Raw genomic sequence first — 6,144 nt, 5'->3', positions numbered from 1 at the left:
GGGATGAATAGGTAGAGCAGAGGGAATTTTTAGGGCAGTGAAATGATTCTGTATGATACTGTAAAGGTGAACACATGGCATCACACATCTGACAAAACTCAAAACTGTGCAACAAAAAGAGTGAACTCTAATGTAAACTATGAACTTAGATAATAATAATGTATCATATTGGTTCAACAATTGTAACATATATACCACACCAATGCAAAATGTTAATAGTAAGAGGAAATTGGGGAGATGGAAGGAATATTATGTGGTAATTCTGTACATTCTATTCAATTTTTCCATAAATGTAAAACTACTTTAAGAAATAAGTTCTGAAAGTTAATATTATAAAAATATTAATGGTTTATAAAGCCATGCTTTCTCATTTCTTAACAAGAGTTTTAATCTAGATGAGCATTATATCTCTTCAGATAAACACACTTTCAGCTCTATACATCTTCATAACATTATATATTTTTTAATTGTTGGTGATATTACATTTTTTCTTTGTAACCACCTCCATACTGCTCTTTCTTTGTATACAGCATCTTCAAAAATATTCCTAGATCCAGGGTGCCTGGGTGGCCAGTCAGTTAGGCATACAACTCTTGGTTTTCAGCTCAGGTCATGATCTCACAGTTAGTGAGCTCGAGACCTGCATCAGGCTCTGCACTGCCATTGCTTGGGATTCTCTCTCTCCTCTCTCTCTGCCTGTTTCTGCCTCATTCTCTCTCTCTCTCTCTCTCTCTCTCTCTCTCTCTCTCTCTCAAAAAATAAACATTAAAAAATAGTAATAAAAGAAAGCACTATTGTTAATCATAAGACATAGCAATCATAAAATGTTTAAGTAGTTGATAAAAGCATTATAGAAGCTGAAGTTTAAGGATAGATAAGATTTTAAAAGGTATAAAAGGAGAGTACCTTAGGAAAGGAATGACTACGAGCAAAATAGGAAAATATTAGTTGGTAGAAACTGAAGCATTAAGAGAATAGTTAAGTTATAGGGAAGTTGTGGGGTGGCCATCTGGAAAGGTACATTAGGTCAGGTCACATTATGGAGGCTCAAAAGAATGGAAAAGGACGAGTAGGTCAAAAAAACTCCTAAGGATAAGGAAGCAACGGGATTTGATAATGGGGAGTAAATGTCAGGTAGGAGAGTGAATGAAGACTGTTAAGATTTTAGATATACAATAGTGAGTTGAAGTTATTGACCCACAGCAATATGGAAATTAGAGCAGTATACTGTAGCAGTTAAGACCTTTGGTCCTGAGGCAGACTGACTGGTTTGAATGCTGATTCTGTCAATTAATATTTTGTGACCACAGATAAGTTATTTAAACTCACAGTGTAAAAGAGAGATGAAATAATATCTTACTACAAGGTTATTTAAGGATCAGATGATTTACAATAAAGAACTTAGAATATCTCCTGACTTATACTTTGCATTTAATGAATATTCTTTTTTAAATTATTGTTACACAATTGAAATTTGAATTTGAGAAAGACATAACGTGGTACCAAAATGATAGATTTGGTATGGTAGGTGATCACATGAAAATTGAAGAGATTTCTAAGGAATATAAAACAGAAATAAATAGCAAAAGTCCACAGGCTAAACTTTGGAGTTTGCTTATATCTAAGAATCAGAAAGTAAAATAAATAGTATGGTCAGAGAAATAAGGGGCGGTACAATGCCACAAAGTGAAGGTTTCAAGGACGGAGGGCAGGTGCAATGCAAAAAAAAAAAAAAAGGTTTTTTTTTTAATGCAAACTGAAAAAATAGTCAAAATCCTCAGTGACTCTTTTTTTTTAAAGTTTATTTGTTTTGAGAGAGAGAGAAAGTGTGAGTGGGAGAGGGGCAGAGAGAGAGGCAGAGAGAGAGAATCCCAAGTAGGCTCTGCACTCAGCTTGGAGCCCAGACATGGGGCTCAAATCATGAACTGTGTGGCCTGAGCGGAAGTCAGATACTCAACAGACTAAGCCACCTAGGTGTCCCCTGGTTAAATACTTATTATGTCAAGCACAAAATAGGAAATTTTTTGCCCTCAAAGAATTTAAAACCTAGTGAGAAAGGCAGATAATAAAATAAATAAGTAAAAGACATAGTATGTTGACAGCAAAGTTCTAAGAAAGAAAAGATAAAAGCAGGAATGGGGCATATGAATGTTAGCAGGAAGAAAAAGCCACACTAAGAAGGTGACATTTGAGTAAAGTTCTAAGGAAGGGAGTGCAGGGCAAGCTATACAGACACCTTGGAGACAAGCATTTCAGGAAAAGAAAGCAAGTGAAAAGTCCCCGAGGCAGGGATATTTCTAATGTTTCAAAAAACAGCAAAGTCAGAGTGGTTTCAGTAGAATGAACAAAGGGAACATAGTGGAGAGGGCTTCAGGGAAGTAAGAGAGATCATTGTCAGCTCATTACACATAAAAGTAAGAATTTTTTTTCCTCTGAGTAAGATGGAAGGCCTTTAGAAGGTTTTGAGCAGAGCTGTGATGTGTTCTGACATATTTTAAATAATCATTATGGCTAGCTAATGTGTTCAGAATAGAGTGAAGGGGAGCAAATAATAAAGCAGAGAGACAAGTTAGGATTCTATTACAATCATCCTGGCAAGAGAAGCTAAGGCCGACAGGGTTTGCTGATGGGCCAGCTATGGGTTATGAGAAAACCTATTAAAAAAAGGAGAAGTATGAAGGATGACTCCAAGATTTCTAGGCTAAGTAACTGAAAGAATGGGGTGACCATTCACTGAAATGATAAGTCCTGGAGGAAGAGTTTGGGGAGAAATATCAGAAACTCAAGTTAAGTTTGAGACACCTATTAGACATCACAGTAGAGATCCTGAATAGACACTTATGCATCAAGTTCAGGGAAGAAGTCCCCAAAACTTCCCTTTAAAAAAAATTACATGTACTCCAAATGTCCAAAATCTATAAAATTACAGAAATATTATAATTATAGAGCCTCAGATCATGAGTTTATTCTTTTCCCCGTAGCCTGGATAGGTGGAATGGTTTAATGACTATTTCTTCTGAATTTGCTGTTATAGCATGTGTCTGTGCTTTAAAAACAAGCAAAATGAACAAACAGACAAAACATTAAATAGGAACACTTGACAAGGATAGTTTCAGACAATGATATATTTTACAGCAAAGTGAAGAAAATATGATTTGGAACTCTTCTGACATCTTTATAAACTAATCCTCTGAGCCCAAAGAATAATTTTTTTAGCATGAACTACTAAAAAATTCTCAAAATGGTGGCTGACTCTATAAATATTTTTTATGTGGCAATTTAGATGGAACTAAAGATCAACTTCAGTACATATTTTGTTTTACATTTTGCTTAACTAAATAAAGTTAAATGGATATTAACTCAGAGGTTTTTATATTTCAGGTACTATCAACATAACTTTGCAAGTCTATTTAATATTATGCCCTGCTTCTCTTCTCATGCTCACTGTTATGCCTCCAAAAGCTTGTTACTTTAAGCTGAAGTAGCACAGAGATTTATTCTAAGGTTGAATAAAAGCAAGTATTTTTTAAGTGGCTTTTCATCCTTTGAATATTTTTCTTCTGATCTAAAATCATTCAACTTTTACATTTTAGGAACAAAGATGAAGAGAACAAGGTGGAAGGAGAACGGGTTTCAGTTTAAAATGTGTTTTACCATAGCCCCCAGTGCAGCCTCTCCAAACCTGGCTATAAAGACGAAAACACATAAGAGCTAAAATGTTACCTCCCTCCTAGCCTCCAATTTTCTAATTCCAGATACAAGAACTCACAGAACTAGGCAGGAAGGTGGAGGTGATGTCTGTTTGTGTGTGCATATATGTGTGTTTGGGTAGGAAGTAGTGGGGAAAGGGGTGCTTAAGTAATAACACTGGCAGGAGCGAGTTTTACATTTGGAAAGATGTAGCAGTATTCCTCATTTTTTTTAAATAAGAAAAGCTCTGTAGGTAAAAGCAGCAATTGGGGAAGTGGCATGGAAAAGTACTGTAAGCAGTACAGAATGTGTGAGGAGATCAAACTTATCACATAGTTCAGAGTATGATAGAACCAGGAGTGGTTGTAAGTTTTGTGAAACTGAATAAGGGAAACCTCTTTTAAAATGGAGTCAGTGGGGCACCTGGGTGGCTCAGTCGGGTAAGCATCTGACTTCGTCGCAGGTCATGATCTCATGGCCCATGACTTTGAGCCCTACATTGGGATCTGTGCTGACAGCTCAGAGCCTGCAATCTGCTTTAGAGTCTGTCTCTCTCTCTCTGTCCTTCCCCTGCTCACACTCTGTCTCTGTCTGTCTCTCAAAATAAATATTTAAAAAAATTTTTCTAATGAAGTCAGGAGGCCAGAAGCAAAAGATCTTATGCCCTACCCCTGGCTGTCAGTTGCAGACCCCAATAGGAAGAGCATATCTTGCCTTCTCAATTGAGAGGAGCCTATACTTTACTACCCCAGTAGGAGGAAGAAAGATTTTCTTCTTGTCTAGCAATAGCCCAGTCAAGGAGAGACAGCCACAACTTAGCCAATGAAAAGTCACTACACTTTGAACTCCCCATTTATTCCAATGTACTTTTTGTTTATAATAGCTCTTCTAACTCCTCTCTTTTTTCTATAAGTGTTCCTTGTCTTTCTTCTCCAGACTCACCTAGAATTTTGCCATAGCATGCATGTCTTGAATTGCAATTCTCTGCTATTCAAAAAAAAAAAAAATTGTTGTTAGCAGTTTCTGCACCATTTATTCAAGAAAAGATAGAAATATGTAGAAAAAACCTCTTTTTAAAAAGCCTTCTAAGGGCGCCCGGGTGGCTCATTCAGTTAGGCATCTGACTTTGGCTCAGGTCATGATCTCTCAGTTTGTGAGTTTGAGCCCCACGTTGGGCTCTATGCTAACAGCTCAGAGCCTGGAGCTTGCTTCAGATTCTGTGTCTCCCTCTCTCTCTCTGCCCCTCCCCAGCTTGCACTCTGTCTCTGTCTCTGTCTCTCTCTCTCAAAAATAAATAAACATTAAAAATTTTTAAATAAAAAAAGCATCCTAAATATTAGGAATAAGACTTGAAGCACATAGGTTTGCCCTTGAGAAATAGATGTGAGAACAGAATTTGATATTCACACACAGCAACAGAAAACAAGGAAAAGAACCAAGGTTCGTCCAGACAAATCTTGACTGTGATGAAATTTGCCTTGTATAACAGACAAAAGAAAAAAATCCGAAAGGGGCTTGTAATAATAATAAAAAGAAAAAAGAGGTAGATGAGGACCCTTGTAGAAAAAAAGTAAAAGGAACATCTTCATAAGACTCAAAGGAATAGGCATATTCCTGAAAATAATCCAATTCCTGATCCAAAATAATTCAAGAAAAGGTCAGTCATTCTAAATAGTTACTAATTATTGAGTAATTACTGTGTATCAGCAAATTGTTATTCATTATTGAGGAATTACTACATATCAGAGCCACTACAAATACATAACATGTATTAGCTCATTTAAACTTCACAATGATCCAATGAAATATTGTTATCACCTTTTTAGAAATGAAAGTTTGCAGGGGCACCTGGGTGGCTCAATCGGTTAAGCATCTAACTCTTGGTTTCGACTCAGGTCATGATCTCACGGTTCGTGAGTTCAAGCTCTGTGTTGGGCTCCGCACTGATGTTGTAGAGTCTGCTTGGGATTCTCTCTCTACCTCTCTCTCTGCCCCTCCCCCACTCGTGCTTTTTCTCTCTCTCAAAATAAATAAACTTTAAAAACATGAAAAAAAAAAGAAATGAGGACTTGCCCAAGGTCATAAAACTATTAAGAATTCAAAAAGATATAGCTGTTATGAGCAGGTGTAAAAATTTATTATTCATTCACTCAATATTTTACGTGTACTCACAAAGGGCAAGTGCTATTCTAGGCACATGGGAAAGAATCTTGCCTTCAAGGAACTTGCATTCTTTCTAGAAAAGTGTTTATATGTTTAAGAAGGTGGTGAGTTTGGGTGGAGGCGTGGAGAGAAATCAGAGCAAGATATAGAAGTTGGAAAATACATTGCTAGGGGGTAATAATTAAAGAATACAGAGAAATTGAGATGTTTTTAGTGTGTTTCAGAACCTTGGCTTGTAATAGAATTTAATCCAGTCACATATATTTTGTGAATTGATACATTTAGTCTTCT

Source organism: Panthera tigris, chromosome A3 (assembly GCF_018350195.1).
Source record: "Panthera tigris isolate Pti1 chromosome A3, P.tigris_Pti1_mat1.1, whole genome shotgun sequence".
In the NCBI taxonomy this organism is placed as follows: Eukaryota; Metazoa; Chordata; class Mammalia; order Carnivora; family Felidae; genus Panthera; species Panthera tigris.
The sequence above is the reverse complement of the archived record's forward strand: the minus strand, read 5'-3'. Positions refer to the sequence as shown.